The sequence below is a fragment of the Cicer arietinum genome, chromosome 4, assembly GCF_000331145.2.
Source record: "Cicer arietinum cultivar CDC Frontier isolate Library 1 chromosome 4, Cicar.CDCFrontier_v2.0, whole genome shotgun sequence".
Taxonomy (NCBI): Eukaryota; Viridiplantae; Streptophyta; class Magnoliopsida; order Fabales; family Fabaceae; genus Cicer; species Cicer arietinum.
This window is the reverse complement of record NC_021163.2, coordinates 39,425,678-39,442,751: the sequence shown is the minus strand read 5'-3', so window position 1 is coordinate 39,442,751 and position 17,074 is coordinate 39,425,678.

Here is a 17,074-nt window from a genome sequence, read left to right as displayed (position 1 = left end):
CACCTATTGGATGCACAAGATTGGTTAAAAACCCTAATTGGACAAGAATAAGCCTAGGGAGGACGAAAATGACCTAAATGTTAATCCAATGACACAAACACACCTATTGGATGCACAAGATTTGTTAAAAACCCCTTATTGGAAGAGAATAAGCTTAGGGAGGACTAAAATGGCCTAAATGTTAATCCAATGAGACAAATGAACTTATTGGATTCTCAAGTTTGGTTAAAAACCCTAATTGTAAAACAATAAGCCTATGGAGGACGAAAATGACCTAAATGTTAATCCAATGATACAAACACACCTATTGAATGCACAAGATTGGTTAAAAACCCTAATTGGACAAGAATAAGCCTAGGGAGGACGAAAATGACCTAATTGTTAATCCAATGACATAAACACACCTATTGGATGCACAAGATTGGTTAAAAACTCTAATTGGACAAGAATAAGCTTAGGGAGGCTGAAAATGATCTAAATGTTTATCCGATGACACAAACACACCTATTGGATGCACAAGATTGGTTAAAAACCCTAATTGGACTAGAATAAGTCTAGGAAGGACGAAAATGACCTAAGTGTTAATCCAGTGACACAAATGAACTTATTGGATGCACAAGATTTGTAAAAAACTTAATTGGACAAGAATAAGCCTAGGGAGGACGAAAATGGCCTTAATGTAATCCAATGACACAAACGAACTTATTAGACGCACAAGATTAGTTAAAAATCCTAATTGGACTACAATATGCCTCGGGAGGACGAAAATGACCTAAATGTTAATCCAATGACACAAACGAACTTATTAGATGCACAAGATGAGTTAAAAATCCTAATTGGACTACAATATGCCTCGGGAGGACGAAAATGACCTAAATGTTAATCCAATGACACAAACGAACTTATTAGACGCACAAGATTAGTTAAAAATCCTAATTGGACTACAATATGCCTCGGGAGGACGAAAATGACCTAAATGCTTATCCAATGACACAAATATACCTATTGGATGCACAAGATTGGTTAAAAACCCTAATTGGACTAGATTAAGGCTAGGGAGGACAAAAATGATCTAAATGTTAATCCAATGACAAAAACACACCTATTGGATGCACAAGATTAGTTAAAAACCCTAATGGGACAAGGATAGGGCTAGTGAGGACGAAAATGACCTAAATGTTAATCCAATGACACAAATGAACTAATTGGATGGACAAGTTTAGTTAAAAACCTTAATTGGACAAGAATAAGCCTAGGGAGGACGAAAATGACCTAAATGTTAATCCAATGACACAAACGAACTTATTAGACGCACAAGATTAGTTAAAAATCCTAATTGGACTACAATATGCCTCGGGAGGACGAAAATGACCTAAATGTTAATCCAATGACACAAATGAACTAATTGGATGGACAAGTTTAGTTAAAAACCTTAATTGGACAAGAAAAAGCCTAGAGAGGACGACAATGACCTAAATGTTAATCGAATGACAAAAACACTCCTATGGGATGCACAAGATTGCTAAAAAACCCTAGTTGGACAAGACTAAGCCTAGGGAGGACGAAAATGAATTAAATGTTAATCCAATGACACAAATGAACTAATTGGATTCACAAAATTGGTTAAAAACACTAATTGGACTAGAATAAGCCTAGGGAGGTTAAAAATGACCTAAATGTTAATCCAATGACACAAACACACCTATTGGATGCACAAGATTGGTTAAAAACCCTAATAGGGAAAAAATAAGCCTAGGGTGGATGAAAATGACGTAAATGTTAATCCAATGACACAAACACACCTATTGAGTGTACAAGATTGGTTAAAAACCTTAATTGGACTAGAATAAGCCTAGGGAGGACGAAAATGACCTAAATGTTAATCCAATGACACAAACACACCTATTGAGTGTACAAGATTGGTTAAAAACCTTAATTGGACTAGAATAAGCCTAGGGAGGACGAAAATGACCTAAATGTTAATCCAATGACACAAACACACCTATTGAGTGTACAAGATTGGTTAAAAACCTTAATTGGACTAGAATAAGCCTAGGGAGGACGAAAATGACCTAAATGTTAATCCAATGACACAAACACACCTATTGGATGCACAAGATTTGTTAAAAACACCTTATTGGAAAATAATAAGCTTAGGGAGGACTTAAATGGCCTAAATGTTAATCCAATGAGACAAATGAACTTATTGGATTCACAAGATTGGTTAGAAACCCAAATTGGAAAACAATAAGCCTAGGGAGGACGAAAATGACCTAAATGTTAATCCAATGATACAAACACACCTATTGAATGCACAAGATTGGTTAAAAACCCTAATTGGACTAGAATAAGCCTAGGGAGGACAAAAATGACCTAAATGTGTATCCGATGACACAAACACACCTATTGGATGGACAAGATTGGTTAAAAACCCTAATTGGACTAGAATAAGCCTAGGGAGGACAAAAATGACCTAAATGTGTATCCGATGACACAAACACACCTATTGGATGGACAAGATTGGTTAAAAACCCTAATTGGACTAGAATAAGCCTAGGGAGGACAAAAATGACCTAAATGTGTATCCGATGACACAAACACACCTATTGGATGCACAAGATTGGTTAAAAACCCTAATTGGACTAGAATAAGTCTAGGAAGGACGAAAACGACCTAAATGTTAATCCAGTGACACAAATGAACTTATAGGATGCACAAGATTTGTAAAAAAATTAATCGGACAAGAATAAGCCTAGGGAGGACGAAAATGACCTAAATAAAATCCAATGACACAAACAAACTTATTAGACGCACAAGATTAGTTAAAAATCCTAATTGGACTACAATATGCCTCGAGAGGACGAAAAGGACCTAAATGCTTTTCCAATGACACAAATATACCTATTGGATGGACAAGATTGGTTAAAAGCCCTAATTGGACTAGAATAAGCCTAGGGAGGACAAAAATGACCTAAATGTTAATCCAATGACACAAACACACCTATTGGATGTACACTATTGCTTAAAACCCCAAATTGGACTAAAATAAGCCTAGGGAGGACAAAAATGACCTAAATGTTTATCCGATGACACAAACAGACTTATTGGATGCACAAGATTGGTTAAAAATCCTAACTGGACAAGAATAAGCCTAGGGAAGACGAAAATGACCTAAGTGTTAATCCAATGACAAAAACACACCTATTGGATGCACAAGATTGGTTAAAAATCCTAACTGGACAAGAATAAGCCTAGGGAGGACGAAAATGACCTAAATGTTCATCCAATGACACAAATGAACTAATTGGATGGACAAGTTTAGTTAAAAACCTTAATTGGACAAGAATAAGCTTAGAGAGGACAACAATGACCTAAATGTTAATCGAATGACGCAAACACACCTATGGGATGCACAAGATTGCTTAAAAACCCTAGTTGGACAAGAATTATCCTAGGGAGGACGAAAATGACCTAAATGTTAATCCAATGACACAAATGAATTAATTGGATTCACAAGATTGGTTAAAAAACACTAATTGGACTAGAATAAGCCTAGGGAGGTTGAAAATAACCTGAATGTTAATCCAATGACACAAACACACCTATTGGACGCACAAGATTGGTTAAAAACCCTAAAAGGAAAAAAATAAGCCTAGGGAGGACGAAAATGACCTAAATGTTAATCCAATGATACAAACACACCTATTGAGTGTACAAGATTGGTTAAAAACCTTAATTGGACTAGAATAAGCAGAGGGAGGACGAAAATGACCTAAATGTTAATCCAATGATACAAACACACCTATTGAGTGTACAAGATTGGTTAAAAACCTTAATTGGACTAGAATAAGCAGAGGGAGGACGAAAATGACCTAAATGTTAATCCAATGATACAAACACACCTATTGAGTGTACAAGATTGGTTAAAAACCTTAATTGGACTAGAATAAGCAGAGGGAGGACGAAAATGACCTAAATGTTAATCCAATGATACAAACACACCTATTGAGTGTACAAGATTGGTTAAAAACCTTAATTGGACTAGAATAAGCAGAGGGAGGACGAAAATGACCTAAATGTTAATCCAATGATACAAACACACCTATTGAGTGTACAAGATTGGTTAAAAACCTTAATTGGACTAGAATAAGCAGAGGGAGGACGAAAATGACCTAAATGTTAATCCAATGATACAAACACACCTATTGAGTGTACAAGATTGGTTAAAAACCTTAATTGGACTAGAATAAGCAGAGGGAGGACGAAAATGACCTAAATGTTAATCCAATGATACAAACACACCTATTGAGTGTACAAGATTGGTTAAAAACCTTAATTGGACTAGAATAAGCAGAGGGAGGACGAAAATGACCTAAATGTTAATCCAATGATACAAACACACCTATTGAGTGTACAAGATTGGTTAAAAACCTTAATTGGACTAGAATAAACCTAGGGAGGTTGAAAATAACCTGAATGTTAATCCAATGACACAAATGAACTTATTGGATTCACAAGATTGGTTAACAACCCTAATTGGAAAACAATAAGCCTAGGGAGGAAGAAAATGACCTAAATGTTAATCCAATGATACAAACACACCTATTGAATGCACAAGATTGCTTAAAAACCCTAGTTGGACAAGAATAAGATTAGGGATGACGAAAATGACCTAAATGTTAATCCAATGACACAAATGAACTAATAGGATTCACAAGATTGGTTAAAAACACAAATTGGACTAGAATAAACCTAGGGAGGTTGAAAATGACCTAAATGTTAATCGAATGACACAAACACACCTATTGGATGGACAAGATTGGTTAAAAACCTTAATTGGACTAGAATAAGCCTAGGGAGGACGAAAATGACCTAAATGTTAATCCAATGACATAAACACACCTATTGGATGCACAAGTTTGGTTAAAAACCCTAATTGGACTAGAATAAGCAGAGGGAGGACGAAAATGACGTAAATGTAAATCCAATGACACAAACACACCTATTGGATGCACAAGATTGGTTAAAAACCCTAATTGGACAAGAATAAGCTTAGGGAGGACGAAAATAATCTAAATGTTAATCCGATGACACAAACACACCTATTGGATGCACATGATTAGTTAAAAACCCTAACTGGACAAGAATAAGCCTAGGGAGGACGAAAATGACCTAAATGGTAATCCAATGATACAAACACACCTATTGAATAAGCCTAGGGAGGACGAAAACGACTTAAATGTTAATCCAATGACAAAAACACACTGGATGCACAAGATTAGTTAAAAACCCTAAAAGGAAAAAAATAAGCCTAGGGAGGATGAGATTGACGTAAATGTTAATCCAATGACAAAAACACACTGGATGCACAAGATTAGTTAAAAACCCTAAAAGGAAAAAAATAAGCCTAGGGAGGATGAGATTGACGTAAATGTTAATCCAATGACAAAAACACACTGGATGCACAAGATTAGTTAAAAACCCTAAAAGGAAAAAAATAAGCCTAGGGAGGATGAGATTGACGTAAATGTTAATCCAATGACAAAAACACACTGGATGCACAAGATTAGTTAAAAACCCTAAAAGGAAAAAAATAAGCCTAGGGAGGATGAGATTGACGTAAATGTTAATCCAATGACAAAAACACACTGGATGCACAAGATTAGTTAAAAACCCTAAAAGGAAAAAAATAAGCCTAGGGAGGATGAGATTGACGTAAATGTTAATCCAATGACAAAAACACACTGGATGCACAAGATTAGTTAAAAACCCTAAAAGGAAAAAAATAAGCCTAGGGAGGATGAGATTGACGTAAATGTTAATCCAATGACAAAAACACACTGGATGCACAAGATTAGTTAAAAACCCTAAAAGGAAAAAAATAAGCCTAGGGAGGATGAGATTGACGTAAATGTTAATCCAATGACAAAAACACACTGGATGCACAAGATTAGTTAAAAACCCTAAAAGGAAAAAAATAAGCCTAGGGAGGATGAGATTGACGTAAATGTTAATCCAATGACAAAAACACACTGGATGCACAAGATTAGTTAAAAACCCTAAAAGGAAAAAAATAAGCCTAGGGAGGATGAGATTGACGTAAATGTTAATCCAATGACAAAAACACACTGGATGCACAAGATTAGTTAAAAACCCTAAAAGGAAAAAAATAAGCCTAGGGAGGATGAGATTGACGTAAATGTTAATCCAATGACAAAAACACACTGGATGCACAAGATTAGTTAAAAACCCTAAAAGGAAAAAAATAAGCCTAGGGAGGATGAGATTGACGTAAATGTTAATCCAATGACAAAAACACACTGGATGCACAAGATTAGTTAAAAACCCTAAAAGGAAAAAAATAAGCCTAGGGAGGATGAGATTGACGTAAATGTTAATCCAATGACAAAAACACACTGGATGCACAAGATTAGTTAAAAACCCTAAAAGGAAAAAAATAAGCCTAGGGAGGATGAGATTGACGTAAATGTTAATCCAATGACAAAAACACACTGGATGCACAAGATTAGTTAAAAACCCTAAAAGGAAAAAAATAAGCCTAGGGAGGATGAGATTGACGTAAATGTTAATCCAATGACAAAAACACACTGGATGCACAAGATTAGTTAAAAACCCTAAAAGGAAAAAAATAAGCCTAGGGAGGATGAGATTGACGTAAATGTTAATCCAATGACAAAAACACACTGGATGCACAAGATTAGTTAAAAACCCTAAAAGGAAAAAAATAAGCCTAGGGAGGATGAGATTGACGTAAATGTTAATCCAATGACAAAAACACACTGGATGCACAAGATTAGTTAAAAACCCTAAAAGGAAAAAAATAAGCCTAGGGAGGATGAGATTGACGTAAATGTTAATCCAATGACAAAAACACACTGGATGCACAAGATTAGTTAAAAACCCTAAAAGGAAAAAAATAAGCCTAGGGAGGATGAGATTGACGTAAATGTTAATCCAATGACAAAAACACACTGGATGCACAAGATTAGTTAAAAACCCTAAAAGGAAAAAAATAAGCCTAGGGAGGATGAGATTGACGTAAATGTTAATCCAATGACAAAAACACACTGGATGCACAAGATTAGTTAAAAACCCTAAAAGGAAAAAAATAAGCCTAGGGAGGATGAGATTGACGTAAATGTTAATCCAATGACAAAAACACACTGGATGCACAAGATTAGTTAAAAACCCTAAAAGGAAAAAAATAAGCCTAGGGAGGATGAGATTGACGTAAATGTTAATCCAATGACAAAAACACACTGGATGCACAAGATTAGTTAAAAACCCTAAAAGGAAAAAAATAAGCCTAGGGAGGATGAGATTGACGTAAATGTTAATCCAATGACAAAAACACACTGGATGCACAAGATTAGTTAAAAACCCTAAAAGGAAAAAAATAAGCCTAGGGAGGATGAGATTGACGTAAATGTTAATCCAATGACAAAAACACACTGGATGCACAAGATTAGTTAAAAACCCTAAAAGGAAAAAAATAAGCCTAGGGAGGATGAGATTGACGTAAATGTTAATCCAATGACAAAAACACACTGGATGCACAAGATTAGTTAAAAACCCTAAAAGGAAAAAAATAAGCCTAGGGAGGATGAGATTGACGTAAATGTTAATCCAATGACAAAAACACACTGGATGCACAAGATTAGTTAAAAACCCTAAAAGGAAAAAAATAAGCCTAGGGAGGATGAGATTGACGTAAATGTTAATCCAATGACAAAAACACACTGGATGCACAAGATTAGTTAAAAACCCTAAAAGGAAAAAAATAAGCCTAGGGAGGATGAGATTGACGTAAATGTTAATCCAATGACAAAAACACACTGGATGCACAAGATTAGTTAAAAACCCTAAAAGGAAAAAAATAAGCCTAGGGAGGATGAGATTGACGTAAATGTTAATCCAATGACAAAAACACACTGGATGCACAAGATTAGTTAAAAACCCTAAAAGGAAAAAAATAAGCCTAGGGAGGATGAGATTGACGTAAATGTTAATCCAATGACATAAACACACCTATTGGATGCACAAGATTAGTTAAAAAACCTAATGGGACCATAATAGGCATAGGGAGGACGAAAATGACCTAAATGTTAATCTAATGACACAAATTAACTAATTGGATGCACAAGATTAGTTAAAAACTTTAATTGGACAAGAATAAGCCTAGAGCAGACGACAATGACTAAATGTTAATCGAATGACACAAACACACCTATGGGATGCACAAGATTGCTTAAAAACCCTAGTTGAACAAGAATAAGCCTAGCGAGGACGAAAATGACCTAAATGTTAATCCAATGACACAAATGAACTAATTGGATTCACAAGATTGGTTAAAAACACTAATTGGACTAGAATAAACCTAGGGAGGTTGAAAATGACCTAAATGTTAATCGAATAACACAAAGACACCTATTGAATGCACAAGATTGGATAAAAACCCTAATAGGAAAAGAATAAGCCTAAGGAGGATGAAAATGACCTAAATGTTAATCCAATGACACAAACACACCTATTGAGTGTAAAAGATTGGTTAAAAACCATAATTGGACTAGAATAAGCCTAGGGAGGACGAAAACGACTTAAATGTTAATCCAATGACACAAATGAACTTATTGGATGCACAAGTTTTGTTAAAAACCCTAATTGGACTACAATAACCCTAGGGATGACGAAAATGACAAAAAATGTTTAAAACCATAATTGGACCAAAATAAAATCCAATGACACAAACGAACTTATTAGACGCACAAAATTAGTTAAAAATCCTAATTGGACTACAATATGCCTCGGGAGGACGAAAATGACCTAAATGCTTATCCAATGACACAAATATACCTATTGGATGCACAAGATTGGTTAAAAACCTTAATTGGACTAGAATAAGCCTAGGGAGGACAAAAATGACCTAAATGTTAATCCAATGACACAAACACACCTATTGGATGCACAAGATTGGTTAAAAACCCTAATTGGACAAGATTAGGCCTACGGAGGACGAAAATGACGTAGATGTTAATCCAATGGCACAAACACACCTATTGGATGCACAAGATTGGTTAAAACCCTAATTGGAAGAGAATAATCCTATGGAGGCCGAAAATGGCCTAAATGTTAATCCAATTACATAAATGAACTTATTGGATATAGCGAAAAGTACCTAAATGTTAATCCAATGACACAAACACACCTATTGGATGCACAAGATTAGTTAAAAACCCTAATTGGACTAAAATAAACCAAGGGAGGACGAAAAAGACCTAAATGTTAATCGAATGACACAAATGAACTTATTCGATTCACAAGATTGGCTAAAAACACTAATTGGACTAAAATAAGCCTAGGGATAGCGAAAAGTACCTAAATGTTAATCCAATGACACAAACACACCTATTGGATGCACAAGATTAGTTAAAAACCCTAATTGGACTAAAATAAACCAAGGGAGGACGAAAAAGACCTAAATGTTAATCCAATGACACAAAGGAACTCATTGGATGCACAAGATTTGTAAAAAAAAACCCTAATTGGACAAGAATAAGCCTAGGGAGCACGAAAATGATCTAAATGTTAATCCAATGACACAAATGTACTTATTGGATGCACAAGATTAGTTAAAAACCCTAATTGGACTACAATAACCCTAGGGAGGACGAAAATGACCTAAAGGTTTATTCAATGACACAAACCCACTTATTGGATGCACAATATTGGTTAAAAACCCTAATTGGACTAAAATAAGACTAGGGAGGACAAAAATGACCTAAATGTTAATCTAATGACACAAACACACCTATTGGATGCACAAGATTGGTTAAAAACCCTAATTGGACACGAATAAGCCTATGGAGGATGAAAATTACCTAAATGTAAATCCAATGACACAAATGAACTAATTGGATTCACAAGATTTGTTAACAACCCTAATTGGACTAGAATGAGCCTCGGGAGAATAAGCCTAGGGAGGTTATAAATGACCTAAATGTTAATCCAATGAGACAAATTTACTTATTAGATGCACAAGATTAGTTAAAAACACTAATTGGACTAGATTGGTTAAAAATCCTAATAGGAAAAGAATAAGCCTATGTAGGATGAAAATGACATAAATGTTAATCTAATGACACAAAGACACTTATTGGATGCACAAGATTGGTTAAAAACCCTAATTGGCCTAAAATAAGCCTAGGGAGGACGAAAAAGACCTAAATGATAATCGAATGACACAAAGGAACTTATTGGATGCCTAAGATTAGATAAAAACCCTAATTTGGCAAGAATAAGCCTAGGGAGGACGAAAATGACCAAAATGTTAATCCAATGATACCAAATAAACTTATTCGATGCACAAGAATGGTTAAAGATCCTAATTGGACTAAAATAAGCCTAGGGAGGATGAAAATGACCTAAATATTAATCCAACGGCACAAACACACCTATTGGATGCACAAGATTGGTTAAAAACCTTTTATTGAAAGAGAATAAGCCTAGGGAGGACAAAAATGGCCTAAATGTTAATCCAATGACACAAATGAACTTATTGGATGTACTTGATTGGTTAAAAATCTTAATTGGAAAACAATAAGCCTAGGGAAGATGGAAATGACCTAAATGTAAATCCAATGATACACACACACCTATTGGATGCACAAGATTGGTTAAAAACGACCAAAATGTTAATCCAATGACCCAAATGACCTAAATGTTAATCCAATGACACAAATGTACTTAATGAATGTACAAGATTAGTTAAAAAACCCAATTGGACTACAATAAACCTAGGGAGGACGAAAACGACCTAAATGTTTATCCAATGACACAAACACACTTATTGGATTCACAATATTGGTTAAAAACCCTAATTAGACTAGAATAAGCCTAGGGAGGACAAAAATGACTTAAATGTTAAATCCGATCACACAAATGAACTTAATGGATGCACAAGATTGGTTCAAAACCCTAATTAGACTAGAATACGCCTAGGGAGGACGCAAATGACCTAAATGTTAATCCGATGACACAAACACACCTGTTAGATGCACAAGATTGGCTAAAAACCCTAACTGGACAAGAATAAGCCTTGGGAGGACGGAAGTAACCTAAATGTTAATCCAATGACACAAATCAACGTAATGGATGCACAAGATTGTTAAAAACCCTAATTAGACTGGAATAAGCCTAGGGAGGACGAAAATAACCTAAATGATAATCCGATGACACAAACACATCTATTGGATTCACAAGATTGGATAAAAAACCTAACTGGACAACAATAAGCCTAGGGAGGACAAAAATGACCTAAAAGGTAATCCAATGACACAAATGAACTTATTCGATGCACAAGATTTGCTAAAAACCCAAATTGGACTAAAATAAGCCTAGGGAGGACGAAAAAGACCTAAATGTTAATCCAATGACACAAACACACCTATTGGGTACACAAGATTGGTTAAAAATCGTAACTGGACAAGAATAAGCCTATGGAGGATGAAAATGACCAAAATGTTAATTCAATGACACAAATAAACTTATTGGATGCACAAGATTTGTAAAAAAGCCCTAATTCTACAAGAATAAGCATATGAAGGACGCAAATGAGCTAAATGTTAATCCAATGACACAAATGTACTGATTGGATACACAAGATTAGTTAAAAACCCGAATTGGACAAGAAAAGGCCTAGGGTAGACGAAAATAACACAAATGTTAATCCAATGACACAAACACACCTATTGAATTCACAAGATTGGTTAAAAACCCTCTTAGCAAGAGAATAACCCAATGGAGGACGAAAATGACCTATATGTTAATCCAATGACACTAATGAACTTAATGGATGCACAAGATTGGTTAAAAACCGTAATAGGAAAAGAATAAGCCTAGCGAGGATGAAAACGACCTAAATGTTAATCCACTGACACAAATGAACTTATTGGAGGCACAAGATTGGTTAAAAACCCTAATTAGACTAGAATAAGCCTAGGGAGGACGAAAATGACCTAAATGTTAATCCAATGATACAAATGAACATATTGGATGCACAAGATTGGTTAAAAACCCTAACTGGACAAGAATAAGCCTAGGGAGGACGAAAATGACCTAAATGTTAATCCTATGACACAAATGAACTAATTGGATTCACAAGATTAGTTAAAAATCCTAATTGGACAAGAATAAGCCTGGGGAGGACGAAAATGACCTAAATGTTAATCCAATGACACAAATACACCTATTGGATGCACAAGATTGGTTAAAAACCCTAACTGGACAAGAATAAGCCTAGGGAGGACGAAAATGACCTAAATGTTAATCCTATGACACAAATGAACTAATTGGATTCACAAGATTAGTTAAAAATCCTAATTGGACAAGAATAAGCCTGGGGAGGACGAAAATGACCTAAATGTTAATCCAATGACACAAATACACCTATTGGATGCACAAGATTGGTTAAAAACCCCTTATTGGAAGAGAATAAGCATAGGGAGGACAAAAATGGCCTAAATGTTAATCCAATAAAACAAATGAACTTATTGGATGGACAAGATTGGTTAAAAACCGTAATTGGAAAAGAATAAACCTAGGGATTATGAAAATGACCTAAATGTTAATCCAATGATACAAACACACCTATTGGATGCACAAGATTGGTTAAAAACCCTAATTGGACAAGAATAAGCCTGGGGAGGACGAAAATGACCTAAATGTTAATCCAATGACACAAATGAACTTATTCGATGCACATGTTTGGCTAAAAACCCAAATTGGACTAAAATAAGCCTAGGGAGGACGAAAATGACCTAAATTTTAATCCAATGACACAAAGACACCTATTGAATACACAAGATTGGTTAAAAACCCTAATTGGACAAGAATAAGCATAGGGAGGACGAAAATGACCTAAATGTTAATCCAATGACACAAATGTACTTATTGGATGCACAAGATTAGTTAAAAACCCTAATTGGACAAGAATAGGCCCAGGGAAGACGAAAATAACCTAAATGTTAATCCAATGACACAAATACAACTATTGGATGCACAACATTGGTTCAAAACCCAAATTGGAAGAGAATAACCCAATGGAGGACGAAAATGACCTAAATGTTAATCCAATGACACAAATGAACTTAATGGATGCACAAGATTTGTTAAAAACCCTAATTGGACTAGAATATGCCTAGGGAGGATAAAAACGACCTAAATGTTAGTCCAATGACACAAATGAACTTAATGGATGCACAAGATTGGTTAAAACCCCTAATTAGACTAGAATAAGCCTAGGGAGGACGAAAATGACCTAAATGTTAATCCGATGACACAGACACACGTGTTGGATGCACAAGATTGGTTAAAACCCTAACTGGACAAGAAAAGTCCTAGGAAAGACGAAAATGACCTAAATGTTAATCCAATGACACAAATGAACTTTTTCGATGCACAAGATTGGCTAAAAACCCAAATTGGACTAAAATAAGCCTACAGAGGACGAAAATGACCTAAATGTTAATCCAATGACACAAACACTCCTATTGGATGCGCAAGATTGGTCAAAAACCCTAACTGGACTAGAATAAGCCTAGGGATGACGAAAATGACCTAAATGTTAATCTGATGACACAAACACACGTGTTGGATTCACAAGATTGGATAAAGACCCCTTATTGGAAGAGAATATGCCTAGGGAGGACAAAAATGACCTAAATGTTAATCCAATAAAACAAATGAACTTATTGGATGGACAAGATTGGTTAAAAACCGTAATTGGAAAAGAATAAGCCTAGGGATTATGAAAATGACCTAAATGTTAATCCAATGATACAAACATGCCTATTGGATGCACAAGATTGGTTAAAAACCCTAATAGGACTAGAATAAGCCTAGGGACGACTAAAATGACCTAAATGTTAATCCAATGACACAAATGAACTTATTCGATGCACTTGATTGGCTAAAAACCCAAATTGGACTAAAATAAGCCTAGGGAGGACGAAAATGACCTAAATGTTAATCCAATGACACAAAGACACCTATTGGATACACAAAATTGGTTAAAAACCCTAACTGGACAAGAATAAGCCTTTCGAGGATGAAAATGACCAAAATGTTAATCCAATGACACAAATAAACTTATTGGATGCACAACATTTGTAAAAAAACCCTAAATGGACAAGAATAAGCATAGGGAGGACGAAAATGACCTAAATGTTAATCCAATGACACAAATGTACTTATTGGATGCACAAGATTAGTTAAAAACCCTAATTGGACAAGAATAGGCCTAGGGAAGACGAAAATAACCTAAATGTTAATCCAATGACACAAATGTACTTATTGGATGCACAAGATTAGTTAAAAACCCTAATTGGACAAGAATAGGCCTAGGGAAGACGAAAATAACCTAAATGTTAATCCAATGACACAAATGTACTTATTGGATGCACAAGATTGGTTAAAAATCCTAATTAGACTAGAATAAGCCTACGGATGACAAAAATGACCTAAATGTTAATCCGATGACACAGACACACCTATTTGATGCACAAGATTGGTTAAAAATCCTAATTAGACTAGAATAAGCCTAGGGAGGACGAAAAAGACCTAAATGTTAATCCGATGACACAAACAGACGTGTTGGATGCACAAGATTGGTTAAAACCCTAATTAGACTAGAATAAGCCTAGGGTGGACGAAAATGACCTAAATGTTAATCCAATGACACAAACACAACTATGGGATGCACAAGATTGCTTAAAAACCCTAGTTGGACAAGAATATGCCTAGGGAGGACGAAAATGACCTAAATGTTAATCCAATGACACAAATGAACTTATTGGATGCACAAGATTGCTTAAAAACCCTAGTTGGACAAGAATATGCCTAGGGAGGACGAAAATGACCTAAATGTTAATCCAATGATACAAATGAACTAATTGGATTCACAAGATTAGTTAAAAAACCTAATTCGACAAGAATAAGCCTTGGGAGGACGAAAATGACCTAAATGTTAATCCATTGACACAAACACACCTATTGGATGCACAAGATTGATTAAAAACCACTTATTGGAAGAGAATAAGACTAGGGAGGACAAAAATGACCTAAATGTTAATCCAACGAAACAAATGAACTTATTGATTGGACAAGATTGGTTAAAAACTGTAATTGGAAAAGAATAAGCCTAGGGAGGATGAAAATTACCTAAATGTTAGTCCAATGGTACAAAAACACCTATTGGATGCACAAGATTGGTTAAAAACCCTAATTGGACTAGAATACGCCTAGGGAGGACGGAAATGAACTAAATGTTAATCCAATGACACTAACCCACCTATTGGATGCACAAGATTGGTTAAAACCCCTAATTAGACTAGAATAAGCCTAGGGAGGACGAAAATGACCTAAATGTTAATCCGATGACACAAACACACGTGTTGGATGCACAAGATTGGTTAAAACCCTAACTGGACAAGAAAAGTCCTAGGAAGGACGAAAATGACCTAAATGTTAATCCAATGACACAAATGAACTTATTCGATGCACAAGATTGGCTAAAAACCCGAATTGGACTAAAATAAGCCTATGGAGGACGAAAATGACCTAAATGATAATCCAATGACACAAAAACACCTATTGGTTGCAAAGATTGGTTAAAAACCCTAATTCGACTAGAATAAGCCTAAGGATGACGAAAATGACCTACATGTTAATCCAAAGACACAATGGAACTTATTGGATGCCCAAGATTAGATAAAAACCCTAATTGGACAAGAATAAGCATAGGGAGGACGAAAATGACCTAAATGTTAATCCAATGATACCAAATAAACTTATTGGATGCACAAGAATAGTTAAAGACCCTAATTGGACCAGTATAATACAGTGGAGGACGAAAATGACCTAAATGTTAATCCAATGATACCAAATAAACTTATTGGATGCACAAGAATAGTTAAAGACCCTAATTGGACCAGTATAATACAGTGGAGGACGAAAATGACCTAAATATTAGTCCAACGACACAAACACACCTATGGGATACACTAGATTGGTTAAAAACCGTAATTGGACTAGAATAAGCCCGGGGAGGACGAAAACGACCAAAATGTTAATCCAATGACCCAAATGAACTTATTGGATTCACAAGATTGGTTAAAAACCCTAATTAGACTAGAATAAGCCTACGGAGGACGAAAATGACCTAAATGTTAATCCGGTGACACAAACACACCTATTGGATACACAAGATTGGGTAAAAACCGAAACTGGACAAGAATAAGCCTAGGGAGGACGAAAATGACCTAAATGTTAATCCAATGACACAAATGTACTTATTGAATGCATAAGATTAGTTAAAAACCCCAATTGGACTACAATAACCCTAGGGAGGACGAAAACGACCTAAATGTTTATCCAATGACACAAACACACTTATTGGATTCACAATATTGGTTAAAAACCCTAATTGGACTAGAAAAAGCCTCGGGAGGACAAAAATGACTTAAATGTTAATCCGATCACACAAATTAACTTAATGGATGCACAAGATTGGTTCATAACCCTAATTAGACTAGAATACGCCTAGGGAGGACGCAAATGACCTAAATGTTAATCCGATGACACAAACACACCTGTTAGATCCACAAGAATGGCTAAAAACCCTAACTGGACAAGAATAAGCCTTGGGAGGACGGAAGTGACCTAAATGTTATTCCAATGACACAAATGAACTTAATGGATGCACAAGATTGGCTAAAAACCCTAATTAGACTGGAATAAGACTAGGGAGGACGAAAATAACCTAAATGTTAATCCGATGACACAAACACATCTATTGGATTCACAAGATTGGATAAAAACCCTAACTGGACAAGAATAAGCCTAGGGAGGACAAAAATGACCTAAAAGGTAATCCAATGATACAAATGAACTTATTCGATGCACAAGATTTGCTAAAAACCCAAATTGGACTAAAATAAGCCTAGGGAGGACGAAAAAGACCTAAATGTTAATCCAATGACACAAACACACCTATTGG